Raw genomic sequence first — 17,604 nt, 5'->3', positions numbered from 1 at the left:
CCTAAACCAAATCTTAAGAGTAGCATACAATACACTCAACTTAATAATTATCATAGAAATTAATAAATACATCATACACATTAGTATTAATGTAAAAAATCTTTGTACCGCTCTTTTATGGCATCTTTATAGAGTTAAAAAAATGATTTAAATGTGGGAAAAATTCAAGAAAATTTGGAGTTATATTTCAATTCCGTACACAATGAAATGGTAAGGGTGTTGGAGGAATGTACCTACAAGACGAAAAGGCCCGTGTGAAACACACAAGGATTCATAAATACCGCATAGAACTGTCCATATTTAAACAAATCATCTTATTGTGAAGGGAGAGGTTGTCTACGTCTAACATTTAAACCCTATCACACTCATATACGGTCATGCATTAACATATTTCAAGAACTTAAGCCTATGTATTAGAAAGAATAAAACTCAAGAATTACAGGTCTTCGCTCCCACAGTGCATGTTGAAATCAAACACATCAACCTCAGAATTACAGGTCTTCGCAACAATAATAGTAAGGTTATGCAGCATACAACGCGCTTGATTCACCTTCATGTCAACAACAACCTTCTAGGAAATTTCTACCTACAAAAGCAACAATTAATAACACTAAGGATTTTCATTGAACAGTTGGTGCGCATAACACAATAACACACAAGAATAAACCAAACATCATTATAACGAGCATTGGAGACGAGCCATGATGATGGAGATGAACTAACCAGTTTGATGAATTCACCAGAACGCCTAGGTTTGATGTGGGCGACAAGTGATGATGGAGATGATGAAGATGAACTAACTACAACCCTAGGTTTGATGGTGAGATCAATCGAGACGAAGTAGAAAAACAAAAAATGAAAACATAAAGGTTTGATGAAGTTGTTTAGGTTTGAGAAATTTGGGAAACGTATAGTGAATATAAAATTGTGGGAGGGAAAACCTAAAAAAGAATGAGGGAAGAGTAAAAAATGCATTGTAATTTCCAGATGTTGTAAACCTTTTTAAACAATTCATTGTAATCATTTAATTAATTTTAATTTGTAGAGGGTTTATATTACCTCTGCAAAATAACCTCTAGTAAATATTAATTTTTTTGTAGTGTAAGAAAAGATCAAACAAGCATTTGTAATGAAAATTGGTAAATTGACAGCAGGTATAACATATTTAAAAATTATGCAGAAAACTTCAAAATAAATGAACTAAATGAAAAGCAAGTTTTAATGCAAACACATAAGTCAAAAACTAAAGAATGAATCCCACATTTTAATGAACATGACAATACCATTAGTGAACATAAAACTGTTCCTGAAATAATGAATCCCACATTTTAATTTTATCTAGTGAATCCACTTAAATCATAACATCGATTCACTAAACTTTGGTTTTCATACTGAAGTACTTTTTCCCTTAATAATTAGGTTATAGTCCACCAGATATAATTATTTCAACAGCGATTCAAGTATTTGATAATGTTTTTTTCTACATTTTATTGATGTTAAGTTTCGTGAATAAAATCAACTACTACATAGCTTTTATCTTGTTTAATCATCTAATTTATGTTGTTTTTCCATTGTTTCATATTTTAGTTGTTTTATACTTTTTTACTTCTAATATCTATTATGGGTGTGTGAAATAAAATAATAGGAAGCAATTCTGGTGGAGGAAAACAAGCTGAAACTCAAGGAAGCATGATTGGACATGAAAGATTGACTTTTACACAAATACCCATATCAATGGGCACTGAGATCAAGTCCAGCACTGCAAACATGGAGAAAGGACTCACTCATATGTATATACTACCTTGGACCACCCTTAGAAGGCCAAAAAATGACCATTGGGCATCCGGGTCACTTGTTGGGTGAGCTGGTGGCTCGCTGGGCCCGACAAGGATTTGACCTTGGTCCTACGTATTCTCATTAGAAATGAGAAATCAGGGTTACGTAGTTCTTTAAAAAGATATTTGAAAAACAATTGAGAAAAAAGATTTGATTTTTTTAGAGGTGAACCTGACAAGGACTGACCTTGCTCCTCCGTATCTCACAAGGGAGAATCGGATCACGTAGTTCTTAAAAAGATATTTTGTTTAAAAATGTTGATGTTTTTATATTTTGAAATTTTATATATTTTTTGGTGTTTTTGAATCATTTGAAAACAGGTGTCATACGATGCGAGCGATCGGACAGACACTAAAATATAAAAAAAACTATTTTAGCATTTTTTAAAATTATTTGGAAGAAAGTGTCATACGACGCGAGCGGTCGGACAGACACAATAAAGCAAAAAGAACATTTTTCATTTTTTTATATTTTCTTCTATTTTTTTTTGCAATTTTTGATAATTTTCAAATATTTTTTTATAAATAAAAAGAAAATAAAATAAATAAATAAATAAATAAATAAAATAAATAAATAAATAAATAAGAAATTAATAATAAAAAAAGACAATTTAATTAAAAAAAGAAAGTAGAAAACAAAATATGAGAGTATATGAGTAATTAGTGGGAGGTACATGAAGTAAATGAGGTGTGTTTATTAAGGGCGGGATGCAGCAAATAAAGTATAAAACAAACCCAAAATAGGAGTAAAAAGTGGGTGTGGGAGTTAGTAAACTTAGGGGTGCATAGAGTATATGGGACAGGCCCAACTGAAATACAAAGAAGGGGTGTAGGGATAAGAAATGGGGGGTGCACGAATAAAAGAAATGAGGAGACATAACATAGCATATGGGGGTGGATGAGAAAAAAAAACATGGATGCATGTGGTAATGGAGGGGGTGCGAAGAATAAAGATGGAGGTGCAACGAGCAGAAGCGCGTCAGCCCCATTTCCATTCAAAGTAAACCTAATTTAAAAAAATGAAGCTTCTTCTTCTTCCAGCAGCCTCTTCTCCTTTCCCCTTCGAACCACCACGACTCCAATCTGCCACCGCGCGTCCCCGCTCCGCTTCACCACGCCACGACGCAGCTGACTCACCGGCGACACCCATCGATGACGGAGCCCTCCACGGCGGCTTGACCGCTTCGTCCTCACGCGCACGTCGAACCCGTCGGCTTCCGCATTTCTCGCACCTCTGACGGCCAACCGACGTCGCTGCCATCACCTCCATCCCATACCGGGCCGTCGTCGTGAACTGGGGACACCGCCGGAGTTACAAGTTTGGCTCCCTCTTTCCTCACATCAACGTGGCCAAACCTTAGCGCTAGCCCGTACACGACTCGCAGCGACGCGGTGAAGACCGACTCGCCAGCAGTTCCTTTTACCCTTGATTTCTCTGTTTCGATGTTGGGCTGTGATGATGAATCGTAAGGATGGGTTGTAACAGAAAGAAGGTGGGTTCTATTGATGATGAAGAATGGGTGTGGTTGTGGTGCAGAATAAGAGTCCAAAATTAAATTTGTTGTTTGGTGATGAAGGTTCGTTGCGGGTTTATGACGAGGGTGATGATGGGAGAGTTTGTGTTGCGCAGAAATAATGGGGGTAGAGTGAAAATGAAAGGATGAGTGGACTACAAAGGATGATGGGATGCAGTGTGGATGACCGTGTGAGTACTGCTTTCGGGTCTATGTTTTATTTTTTATTTTTATGTAGATGTGACGAGAAAGTTAGTGAAAATGTGTTCTGCAGAATATAACTGTTGGTGAAATGTGTTTGGGTTCTGGTTTGGCAATTTCTTGCAGGTAGAAGGTGATGAGGGAAAGATGATGGTGGCGAGAGAGATTGAGGGTGAGGTTATTTTCTAACACTCATTCGGGCAGCAGTAACACCCAAACAAGAACATATCAAAAAAACATTCTGCTCTGTTCTTTACTGTACCCAGGTGCGATGGGAATAAACAAAATGAATAACAGATGTAACTATGTTCATCTCAAACCATTTTTCATCATACATTCATGAACATCAATATCAAATCACCGTGTTAACAGAAGCTCTAATTCATACACCCATGAACAGCAACATCAAGTCACGGTAACATAAGCTAAGGAGGAGTTAAGAACACTTACCGTGAAAATAAAACTTGATGTACTAACAACTTTGCTTCCGTTTTCAAATTTGACTCCTTCTCTCCCTCACTGATTTCTAGTGCCATCTCCCCTCTCTGTAGTAATCCCAAAAAAAGACCCCTCCTCTCATGAATCTTCCCCTTTTTATTATGTAACCCTTTGCACATTCCAATTTCGAAATTTGGGACAAGGCTGAGAGCAGATGTTGCTTCCTGCTCCTTCAGCCATCATGACCATGCTACCGGCCCTTCCCAATACAAAACCATGATAGCATAGCATGCATGAGTCTGACAACAGAGAGACCTTATGTTACCTCTTTCTTTCCCCTTTTTCCTTTTTCTTTTTTTTACTCTTTTTTTTTGTTTTTTTTGTTTTGGTTTTCTTGTTTTGTTATTTTTTTTCCTTTTTATTAAACTAGAATGAAAGAGATAAAACAAGAATGGAGTTGTAATAATAGAAAGGAAAATAATGTAATAATCAAAATAATAAGCCCAAATAAACAAATAAATAAATAAAACAAAACTAAAATAAAAAATAATAATAATAAAATAAATAGATAATTATTTTTTCCTCAAACTAAAACATTTTTTTCTTTTCTTTTCTTAATTATTTATTTATTTATTCTTCTCAATTGAACTTTAATTAATTAATTAATTTTTTTTTATTTTATCATTGTTACTCGGACGAAATTGGGTGTTGACAGATGGCTTGGACTGAAATTTCACCTATGTGCATCCTAGGATGACCTACTTTCTAGAACATGCTAGGTTCTTTTGTAATCCTTTAACTTAGTTGTTTTGTTAAGGGACCCCTAGACTTGTCTATTTAAGGGGACCTCTAACACTTGTAAAGGGGTTGAACATTTTGGAGAAATTAAACACCTTTGTGTATCAACCATTGTGAGAGTCTTCCTCCTTAGGTAGTGGAGTTCTTTTAAGCCTTATCTTGAATCTTAATTCAAGTGGCGGCACACATCCACTCATCTTCAAGGTTGCCATGACTTCTTCTAGCCTAGCCTTGTAGTGGCGTGCTTCTCACATTTTTATCATTCCTTTCCTTTTCATTTTATGCTTTCGTATTTCTTTGTGTGTGTGACTTGGGTTTTACTCTTTTTATGTGTTGTCCACTCTTATTTGTTTTGAATCAATTCATTCTTCTCTTCTCTAGAACCTTGGAAAGGAACCTTAACATCTTAATGTCCAATGGGGATTTCCTTAGTTTTCTTAATCAACCATCACCATATTCAATAATATTCTAAAAGGAACAAGATAATCCTACATCACTATTATGGGTGTTGGAAAACTCTCCCTTCTCCTTCTTAGGTTTCCTTCTTCATCCATGGAGGTTTTACCCCTTTTGGGTTGGAGAGGATGATGGCTTACGAAATTGAAGGTGGAAATGTGAATGGGAGGCGCAATTAGAGCATGGAGCAGTATTCAAGAACCTTGGGAGAGGGATTTTTTCTACTTTATGGTTCCAATTTCTTCCATATTCTTTAATTTTGTAAAACCCTGGGTTCTCCACCATGGAGAGCAATTTCTATTTGTTGAGATTAGATGTAAAACATTGAATTCTCGTGTAAATTTGTGTTCTTAAGTTATATTCTTTTTTCCAATTCATGTTAGTATTTGAATTTCATGCTTAATGCTTGATGTGGATTGTTCCCATGCTTGATTTGTGATTCTTGAGGTGTTGGGAAACATCTTTAGAATATAGATTTGAAATTAAATACCTAATGGATGCTTGTATCTAGAAATAGAACTTGGTTCATTAGTAATCTTAGATTCTTGAAACTAATGCATGATTTCACTTATTGAAGGTTCAAGGAATTGAAACTTGATGAGTGATCATAGGCTCAAAGGCTCTAGAAATAGGATTTGAGTATTCTTGTGAATTGATTCTAACATGAATATGAAATTGAGATAATTTAGAATGCATGAGAATGAAGTGGTTGAAGTTTAATCTTGACAAATTATAAATACACTATGTTAATTAATTTCTTGTTGCACACCAACTGTGTCATAAAATACAAAAAGAGTTTCTTAGTGTGTTTTGTGAACTTTGTGTTTAATTGAGTCGTGAATTGCGAGATTTGTCATGCGTTGCACAAGTCCTTTGGGAGAGAACGATAAAATACTTATTACTTGCTATGTGCGACCGGTGCACTTGCCGTGTTGGTTTTTCACTAACAGTATTTTGGGTGAGAAAAAAAATTGAACAATACAATCCCTAAGCCAACACATTTAAAGACAATAATCAATTTAGATGAAAGTCATCCTCATGAAATGGAGAAGAAACCTAACCTTTTTCATTGAAACAAACCAAACCTAACGATGAAGTTCCAAGCACCACGATGGAGTGCAGTTGCGGTGGAGCGGAGCGGTGCAATTCCAATGATGCAGTGCAATCCAACGATGCGATGCAGGTCCAGTGCGATGCAATGTATGGAGATGGAATTGAGGTGCACTGGTAGTTTCTGTGATACCTAAATTAACGATTAGAAATAAGAGAGGAAGGGAAAGAAGAAAGGGGAGAAAGAAAAGCTTCGAGAAAAACTTCAGGTGCTTCAAAAATTCAAACATTAAAATGATATAAATTTTTCACATATTACTAATTTTTAATTTCTCTAGTGAAAAATAAAATAATATATATAAAACTGCTACAAATATTTTGAAAAAGAAGGAATACAAATAAAAATAAGTCAACATAACATAAAATTTAAAGTATAAGTATTTACATTCTCTAGTTAAAAATAAAATAATATATAAAACTACAAAAACATAAACATATGCAAAATCTTTATGTTTAGTGGGACTAGGAAATAAGGTTTTGAACAATTTTAAATATAACAAATATAATTTATTAATAAAAAGATTAAATTATATATAATAATCACTAGTGCAAAATAAGCTTTTTATACCTACATTATTATACCTGTTCAAATCCACCAGGTATAAAACAAGAGGCGGATGACAATTTTGTAAATAATGTGAGATCTTTTATGCCAATTATACTTTCAACTGGTATAAAAATTAATGCGGTGGCATTTTTGCAATATTAAAAAAGACTTTTTATATCGGTTATATTTCGAATTGGTATAAATTTCGTATATATATATATATAACAATATATATATATATATATATATATATATGTTATTTTTTAATTTTTAAAAGAGATATTATACTTGTTCACCTCGTAACCAGCACAGTATGTTTTCCATTTCCCATTTCTTTCGTTTATTCCCTTTCCTTAACACGGTGTTTCGTTTTCAGCATAGTTCATTGCTTTGTTGCTCCTGCTTCCCAACAGTCACTGTCACCGTGCGAAGTCGCCGTTGCCGTCACCGTACGAAGTTGCCATCACTGTGCGAAGTCGCCTCGTCACGGTCGCGTGTTGTTTTTGTGCTCTTCGTCTGCTAGTATCTCTATCGCATTGTGTTATCTTCATTGTCGAAATACTTGGTATCCTAGTCTGTGTCACCCTTACCATCCATCTCTTATATGTTTTCTCCATTTGAAGGTAAACATTTGAACCCTAACCACACATTACTCTTGTTTTGTTAAATGAGTGAAATTGATAGATTTGTTCCTTTGCAGGAGTTAAGTGTGATTGATGTTGCACGTGAATGAGTGAACTTATTTTGTTTCTCCACAGCTACCATTCTGGTCTCATATAACGTAGTGAAAGGATTTCCCCTGTTTTATTTGTTTTGTTTCACAAATTACTTATGTTTTTGTTGCTGCAAGTGCAATTTAGACGGTCATGATGTGTAACATTATTTCAAATTATGCATTATTGGCAGGCTCTGAGCCAAAGTGATGGAAGATGGCGCTATAGTTCTGATAATCCAGAGTCTAGTACCTTTGCTGCTGGTAATGATTTATTGGAAATATAATGATATTTTATGTTTTCTGCAGTTTGCACTGAAACTAGCCTTATGGAATTCTAGGAAATATTGTTGTTTATCCATAATGACAACTTAAGCTATTGTTAGATTTCACAGGGTTAGCACTTGAAGCACTGGCTGGAGTGATCTCATTAGCATCTTCTGAAATTGATCTTTCTAGGGTAAAATCTTGTCTTAAATTCGTTGCTTTACATGCTTCATCTTTCTTCAGATTTTAACCTTCTTGCTTGGTTGAAAAGATTCTATTGTGTTTAAATTCTAAAATAAGTGTGGATGAAAGTATATACATTGTGCCAAATAAAATTTGTGTCGAGAAAGTTTCATCAGAACATTTGTGAACTAAATTACAAGTTAAACACCAGCAGGGCACTGATAAATGAGAACGAATTTAAATGGTGAGCAAAGTGATAAAAATCTATTCAAAGACTTGAAACTTAGCCTTTTCTTGACATATATTGTGAATTTGAGGTCAAACTTATAATTGTTGCATTTTTCAAACATTTTATCTGTTTTAGATTATGTTTTACTTACCATTGTTGTTTATGGTTCATCTTGTGTCCATACTTTATCATGGGCATCCTGGCACTTCTATTGATATCTAATGTCATTCTATTTTGTCAGGTGAATACAGTGAAAAATGATATACTGAAGCTTTTTGACAGCATTGAGAAATATGGTATGTGTACCTCTGATCTTAACCTTGTTCAAATTTCAACATAAGGCTTAATATTCATCTATGAAGTTTGATTCCCCTAGAATGGATGTACGTAGCAGCAGCATCTTCACCTTTAAAAAGTTTGTTCTTTGATAGAAGGTAGATACTATGTATCTCCCAATGTCATTGCATGTTATGCTGCAGTGCGACTTTCTTTTGGTTCTTTCACTTCTTTGTTGCATTTTGGTCCTTTAGGTTCTAATGTTGGTTGTTAGCAAATTTTCAGTCACCTCTGCGGAATTTATCCTCATGGATTTCTTTTTTCTCTTTTCTAAACTAAAAACTATAAATTTTTAATAGCACTGAGTTCTATTTATTTATTTCTATACATATTTCTTCTGGTTGACTTGTTGCGTTGACTGCCATTGTTAGTAATTAATAATTATACCATTGATAAATTTTTGTTCCATTTTATAAACTAAATGACCTAAAGATAGAAGATACACCTCTTCAGAATGCCTAAGTCTTGAAGTCCTATTTTTAGCAGCAATATATCCCTTAGGGCTGAGGATATGGATAGCAATTCAATGTTTACTTTAGTGTGTAGACACCATACATGGTGCTACTTAACGATAATTTATAAAATCTTCTGAAAGACAAACTTATGCCCTGTCTTCCCTAATTGGACACCCTCCCTGCAAATTACCTTAAGTGCTTATTTGGCATTTGGAACTAAGTACTGAATTTGAATTTGGTATATCAATTATTTTATGTTTGGATACTCATTTGGAATTAGAGTCATAATTCCATGGAATTATAGAATAACCATTGAAAGATCTTTTAATTTCTTAGCCGGTACCTTAAAATCTTCAATTCCACGTCTAGAGTTTTAAATGTGCTTAACCCAAAATTAAAAGATGTTTCTCACTCACACTTCTTTTTCACTTTGTTATACGATATTGGTATGCTAATGACATTAGGGTCATTTTGAAAGATAAAAATCAGATCTAGATTTTACAAAAGTATATATTATGATAATTATTAGGTTCATCGTTATATTATGATAATTATTAGCGTAGGAAGCCTTTTTTTAATTTTAAACATTTATTTTATAATGTTATTAAAATTTAAATATTTGATTATTATGTATGCTTCTTAATGTCAGATTTCTATTATTTCATTTTTTAATTCTAGATTTTACATTCAATTAATATATTTGGAATTTAAATTATATACCTTAATTCTTTGTGCAACACAAATAGTAAATTTATGATTCTGAAACAATTTCAATTCTTAAATAATATTAATTCAAATTCAAATTCCTAGTTCTTTTAATTCATCTAAATAGATCCTAATTGTTCGTTATTGCATTAAATGGTTATGTTGTTCCTTATACCACATTCCTCATCCTTCTGATCTAAGATGAAAATATTATCTCTTTTTCAAATGATGGAACCTTCTATTTTGATGAAAAATTTGTTGGTGGACGTGAGCATCAAGGTTCTCTTTACACAACTTCATCTGTTGTTTGAGGGCTCACAACATTTGCTTCTGTAATTTCTGGAAAAATAAATGTATGCAGAGTGTATGGATTACATTTTAAATTTTTATCCTCTTAGAATTTTCTGTTAATGTTATGGTTTGCATTTCCAGCTTCCAGGGGATAAAATTTTGGGTTTAGCAAAATTTTTCCTGGGTATTGGAATCCTAGGTGATGCCAAGGACTTTTTCAATCAAGTTGAATCATTATCTCTTCTAGAGAACAACAGGCAAGCGCTCTTATAGAAACAATCTATTATTTGAAATACACCTTTATAGGGTATGATATAAACAATTATACATTTCATACAAAAGACAAAGATGAAAAAAGCACCACACAAAATAGTGGAGTAATGGTTGTAGTTGAATCAATGCATTTCTCAAGTTCAAAGGATAAATATCCGATTATGGCATCAATGTGCTACTTTGGTGTAATTGAAGATATTTGAGTAATAGATTACACAAGTTTCAGAGTACCTATTTTTAAATGTAAGTGGGTTGATGATAATATTGGCGTAAAGACTGATGATCTAGGTTTTACCTTGGTTGACCTAGAAAAGGAAGGTTATACTAAAGAGCCATTCATCATGGCATCTCAAGCAAAGCAAGTGTTTTATGTCACTGATCTCGCTAACAAAAGATGGTCAGTGGTTCTCCAAGGAAGAACCATACATTATACTAATTACAATGATGAATTGATACTTTATATTAGCGAAGCTCCATCCTTCTCATCAAATATGTCGACCTTGAATGTCGACAATGAAGTAGATGATGTTCATGCCGTACGTGATCACCACAACGAAGGGTTTTGGGAGAACATTCTAACTTGACCCATTTATTTATGTGCTCATAAACTTGTGTGTGGCTTTTTCTTCACCCTCTTCATCTTTCTCAGCTCAAGTTCATTGGTACATTTTATCCCTTCTTGTTCATTGTTTTAAAAACTATGATTCATGTGGTTCACTTCATCTTTATTTCTTTTATATTCTTCATAGGTGGGTAGGTTCGAAGTTTTGATCTGAAGCCATTACAAACAAGATAACCTAATATCCATTGCTTTCAGGTAACTTTTATATTCTAGCTACTCTGTTGCATTTTGTTTCCAAAATAATAAATCTAATGCACCATTTGTTGTTTGTGTACAAAGATAGAACAAGACATCAAATAATGATAATATGTAGTCAGAGACACAGACAACATGGGTTGATTTCTTTACAGTAAAGTTTGGTCAATTTCTGTTTCTTCCTCCCTTTAGCTAGAGGAATTAAATGAACTGTAAAGAAAAAAGTTTTGAATGCTAGTTTTGAGAGAGTCCCACATGAAATCGTTTTGTATGTTTTGAAGTCTCCGAAGAATGATTTATTATCATATGTTGAGATATAAAAGCCTTCGAATTCACTAGATAGAAATTATTTATTAATTCTCACTAACAATTATTTATTTGAATAGGAAAATGTTTGGCGACACACCATTTGGTGACCTTCCACCTTCACAAGGTGGGGACAAGATTCATACATGTACCAAAAAAAATGGTAGGCGTGGAACTAGGTTGAGAGAGTTAACAGTCAGTCGTAGTGCAAATCAAAGATTGCCTATCCAATTTGATATGCAAACTGGTAAAGTTTTGGGAGATAATAGCACAAAATTCACCAGCTCTGTGGCCTTGCTTGGTAGGAGCAAGTCATCCATTCTTATAGATGATTAGGACCATGTTCTAGAGACAGTAAAGAATCATATTTGGTTAAGTGTCCAAGTATGAAATCTTAACTTATATAATTTATTACGTACATATATAACTGATATTTAACATATGTAATCCATTCTTATTATACAGGTCACATATGATGTCCCAAACAGTAATCTGTTGAGGACGAAATGGATTTCATTTGTTGGGGAATGATGGAAGGGTTTTAAGACGGACCTTACAAGTCGTTATATCTATGGTCCCTTAAGTGATAGAAACCCTTGTGAGAAGTATTCATTCCTTGATGAAGACACATGGCAGGCTTTTAAGGAAAGGCGATTAAATCCTATCTTTTAGGTAAATTCATATTATATGTAGGTTTAACTATTTAATTGAACATATTGCTAACATAAATCATTTTTTATACTTTGGTGCTCATAGGCTAAGAGGAAAGCTGCACAAGAGATAGCAAAAAGGAATGTTCACCCCATAGATTGTCTCGTGGGGGTTATGATAAATTGGAGCAGAAGATCATGAAAGAGGCATCTGCCTCTAATTCCAGTGGGACTACTGTTACTCATCCTCCTCGCCATGATAAATGGAAAAAAGCTCGTCAAAAACCAATAGGGGATTACATATCTGCAGAATCAGAAAGCGTAGCTAGGCGTATTGTAAGTAACTTAAACTAATTTATTTTTAGATGTGTATTAATATATATATATATATATATATATATATATATATATTTAATCTTAACTTAAAGTTTTTGTGTTGTAGGATGAGCTGGTTGAGCAAAGCACACAAGGATCATTCACTCCACAGGGGTGTGAGGACATATTGACAGTTGCCATTGGTCGTCTAGAGCATCCTGGACGTGTTAGTGGTGTTGGAAAATTTGTAGGCATCCGTCAATTCTTTAGTCCTCCATCAACTAATCATAATAAAGTAAATATCAATGAGGAAGTCATCATGTCTATCAAAGAAATGAGAGAACAAATGAGGGAGGAGATTAGGGAGGAGATTAAGAAGGAGATGAAGAAAAAGTATTTGATATGAAGGCACAATTGTTAGTAGACATGAGAGTAGAGTTAGCCTCTCCCCCAGCCCAGCCTTGTAATCCTCCTCAACAACCTTCTCTTATTTGTGTAAGCACAAATGGGAGTTGTGATGTTCTTCTTGAAGAAGCTTCTCTCACTATTGATGCAGATTACGAGTTGTTCATTGATGATCTCCTACAGTCCTTGGTGGCTTTAAGTAATTTGTCTAATTATATTGTTTTACATGTATTTGTTTAAGCCTAATTATATTGTCTTATTTATTTTACAAATATTATTTGGTTACCTTAGGTAAAATGTATCACTACTACACATTCTCATATTACATGGGAATTTTCTTGCAAATTTGTTAAAAAAGTTTGCAAGAAAAGGCTTTTTCCTGCTATTTTTTCTAAGAATTTTAATTGGCAGGTAATTCCTTCGTGGGTAATTATATCCTACAAAATTATAAAATTCGCAAGTATTTCCTACAAAATTTCTTGCGAAAAGTGTTTTATAAAAAACATTTTGCAAAAAAATTGGCAGCAATTTCCTGCAAATTTTTTTTCATAACAAAATTTATAAGTATTTCCTATAAAAAAACTTTCAAAACAAATTGGCAGGATGATATGATGAGAGTAGTGTTTGTAGATGTTCGAGATGCTACTGCTCGAGTCCTAGTGCCCACTCAAGAGGTTAAGACAGTGGGGAGGCCCCTGGAAATTTTATCCTTTGGCCAGTTAGATTAGCAAAGGTAATTACAAAGGATTTGTCCTTACTTGTTTTAATTATGTATTTATTTACATCGGTGTATACTAATGTTATTTAATACTTTAAATATGTATAGCAGATTAGAGTACAAGAAAAGGAAGATGTGAATGAATCATTACCACAACAGACAGTTCTAGAACGACTTGGTGCAATGGCAGCGACTATCGCCTTGCAACCTATACAATTAGAAATGCCTCCCCAAGCCACAAATAGGACCTTGAACACCCCTTTTTTTATATGTCAAAGGGATATTTTTGAAGTTCTCTCTGGAACTGATATGTTATGTATATCAGTAATACAACTTTGGTTGTTGTAAGTAAACTTTTATTACTTTTATGAAGTTTGAATATATTCAATATGTTATTCTTATATTATTTATTTTCAATGTTTAAGGTATTTACATAGTAGATGCACTGAGAAGAAGAATGATCACATATATGGATTTATTGATCCTATTGCGATTCAAGGCGTTGGGAATAAAAGTGAAGAGGTTCAAAAGTACCTATTAGAGGCATTTGATGTTGGGAAAAAAGAAGTGTACTTAGCGCCTTATTTGCAGCAGTAAGAATGTCTTTTATACATTAAATTATATTTATGTAAAACTTAATTGTATATAATGGTATTTGAATCTGTAGGGGTCATTGGCAGTTGCTGGTAATTCTTCCTCAGAAGTTTGTTGTGGTTCTTTTGTGTTCATTACACAAGAAGTCTAACACTTTGAAAATTAAAAGTACTTTACAAGCGTAAGTTTTTTTTATTAACTTATTTTTTGTGTTATATAATTTAATTTTACTAAGTTCCATATTAGGCACAATTTCAATATACATTAAATTTTACAGAGCGGTTGAGGCTCATTCTAGGTTGCAGGGACAACAAATCACTTCTAGAAAGAAGTTGCAGTTCATTACGCCAACTGTAAGTAGTTAATCTTCAAACTGTTGAAATACAATTATCAAATTTATGATATTATATGAATTTAACTTGTAGTGCTCACGTCAACCGGAAAGCTATGAGTGTGGATATTATACCATGAGGAACATGCATAGAATCATATCTGCAAACATTGTTGACTCATGGGATATGGTAATATGTACAATTTATAAATCACATCTTAAGTATTTATCACTAAAAGATTGTTGACTCAATTATTCATTGTGTAGATTTCCAATGACACATCTCCAATGGATCAAGGAGTCTTGAAGGAAGTTCGTGAGCAGTGGGCTTTGTTTCTTTTAAGTGTTTATATAAGATGATGTTAGGTGTTTTATGACTTATATAGTAATTCATTTTGGAGTAGTATTATATTTCATATAAACATTAGATTCTATTTCATGTAAATATCAGATTGAATGAGATTTGTTTTCTGGATGTTTTGGGTAATTATATACAATATATAAGATGATGTTAGGTGTTTTATGACTTATATAGTAATTCGTTTTGGAGTAGTATTATATTTCATATAAACATTAGATTCTGTTTCATGTAAATATTAGATTGAATGAGATTTGTTTTCTGGATGTTTTGGGTAATTATATACAGGTTTTGTATGTGGTAAGAAGCACAAACGAATTTTTCATAAAAAAAAAATAATAAATCACTTTTTATACTGGTTGAGGTCATACTTGATGTAAAATGTGTACTTTTTTATACCGGTTGGAACTATAATCGGTATAGTAAGTCATTTTTTCTTACATAACTTTTCATTTGCAAGAGGACTTTCTATACCGGTTTTAGAAATGGTATAAAAAATAATTTCTTTATACCTGTCATGGAATCGATGTAGAAAGATCAAACCTTCTATAGCACCTGCATCTATACCGATGCTCGAACCGGTATAAAAGGCCTTTTTTTAACTGGTATAAAAAGCCCATTTTACACTAGTAATAAAGTATATTTGAGACTAATTGAACCTTAAATAATTAATTGATTAGAGACTAATTTAGAAACTAATTTCTTTGGTGATAAAAATCTTGGTAGCTAAATTTAGAGATCAATTTACAAACTAGTTATAATTTTTTATTCATAATAGTGACTATTTTTATTAACTAATATTTTTTATTTTTACAAATTAGTATATAAATGGATTATTATAATAATAATTATTTTTTGTTACTAAAATTGATTGTGATTTTCTTATAGTATTTTATAAGCGTTATGAAAAAAATGGAGACAATGCGTGGAAGCCGAGGATCCTACAAACTAAGACTCCAACGTTCAGAAGGCTAAAAGAAACATAATCTAGATAAGACTTCAAACATTTGTATTACCCAAAGACAAATAAAAAAAAAAAGCTTAATTACTCGGATCATACTCATTTTGGTTCGAAAATTTCAAAATGGTACCCACATTGAACTTGCCAAGTACCTTGACACGTAGCGATACCTTGCCACGTGTCACTGACAATGCCACGTGCCACATCAAGGATTTGACACATGACAACTTTTTTTAAAAAAAAAAAATTCAAAAAAGAAATTAAAAATTAAAATTAAAAAATTAAAAAATCCAGAGGCTGACACGTGGCAAGGTAGTTAACGCCGTTTGTGAAAACTTAACGGAGGGTACTACATTGATGCAATAATCAAAATTGGGTACTAAATTGAGACAAAGTTCAAAGTGGGTACCATTTTAAAATTTTCGAACCAAAATGGGTATGATCCGAGTAATTAAACCTAAAAAAACTAAGTAAAAAAACTAAGTGGTAGTATATTCTCTTCGTATATTGTGGCACAGAGTTCGGGATAAACTCATTGGCAGTTCTCAATTCAAAACGTGCCATGTTTCATGCAAATTAACTTATTTGCTAACATTAGTTTCAATAACGCTTAGCTTAACCTATCTAGCACTAAAATCCCAGTACTCCTGTTTTGATAATTAATTAAATCAATAAGCAAGTGCAATGTGGATCTGTTTTATAATGAACACGGTATTATTGAGTGCAAAGATATCATTAATATCTAAATAATCTCTGAAAGAGGTGTTGCTATTACATGCTCACAGGTGTACCATTGTGTTCATCACTCATAATTGTATACATGCATCATTGTTTTCTCATGCAAAATATAATATACATACATTCAGAAACAACGAGCTTTGATCCTATTTCCTTTATTAAGAGAATCCCACTAGCTTCATACTTCAACAATGAATATTATTATAATAGCATGGAGAAAACAAAGACAAAACTCTATTCTCACCACTTTACATTTCACTTTCTCCACCGATCACAAAAGCACGTTTGTATTATACACCATATGAGATATTTCTCAAGGCTTTTCAGAAGTGATATGATTACGAAAAATAAAAAAGTGTTGATTCATTCAACTCATATCCTGCGAAATTGGTTATGTGGATGCACCACCAAATGGTTTTCCATTGTTATATTTTCGTATCTTTCTACGGAAAAAGAAGAGCTATAAAGCCTATTTGTCACACACAACAAAAAGGTAAAAGCCTATTTGCCGGTTTATTGCCACATGTAATCTGCGTTTCGTAGACAAGTTCATGTCTTAACCTTTCTTTATTCAACGACTCATTAAATAAACGTGGACGAGTGTAACGAAAATGAAAAAGGTTCAAATATCTTTCCCTTTTATTATATCTAAAAAATGAGGATATACTTTTAAGAAAGAAGTGAACTTTAATCCTCACTTGATATTTGTTAAGAAGGGAACTATAATCCTCACTCATAAAGATGAGGATTTTAAACCTAACTCAATTTTATAAAATTGGTTTATAAAGGAAGTTTACATGTTGGAAGTCACGTATCAACTAAAGATAAAACAATTTTATAGTATATAAGTGAATACAAACCTCACATTATAAGTTAATTTTGTGAGTTTGAGTTAGACTAAAATTTCATTTCTAATATTTACTACCTGTGGTTAATGTGAGACATTTAATAACAGTCTACAATTTAGTAGTTAACAACGTAGACAAGGAAGTTATGTTTTAGTTTGGTCGTGAAATGTCAAAAAGCCATTATAGTAGGAACTTTTAATATTAAATGCGGTG

General features: G+C 33.0%; 2 long non-coding RNA genes across 2 annotated transcripts; both read left to right on the top strand.

Moving 5' to 3' along the window:
• Nucleotides 1-2,490: 2,490 nt before the first annotated feature.
• On the top strand, nt 2,491-3,921 carry LOC114162244. The gene is made up of 2 exons (XR_003599168.1): nt 2,491-3,540; nt 3,677-3,921. It is a non-coding gene; the product is annotated as an uncharacterized LOC114162244 (long non-coding RNA).
• Nucleotides 3,922-14,221: 10,300 nt separating this feature from the next.
• LOC114162485 lies at nt 14,222-14,613 on the top strand. The gene is made up of 3 exons (XR_003599216.1): nt 14,222-14,336; nt 14,433-14,508; nt 14,581-14,613. It is a non-coding gene; the product is annotated as an uncharacterized LOC114162485 (long non-coding RNA).
• Nucleotides 14,614-17,604: the final 2,991 nt, after the last annotated feature.

The sequence above is a fragment of the Vigna unguiculata genome, chromosome 9 (assembly GCF_004118075.2).
Source record: "Vigna unguiculata cultivar IT97K-499-35 chromosome 9, ASM411807v1, whole genome shotgun sequence".
Lineage (NCBI taxonomy): Eukaryota > Viridiplantae > Streptophyta > Magnoliopsida > Fabales > Fabaceae > Vigna > Vigna unguiculata.
This window is presented reverse-complemented; position numbering and strand designations above follow the sequence as displayed.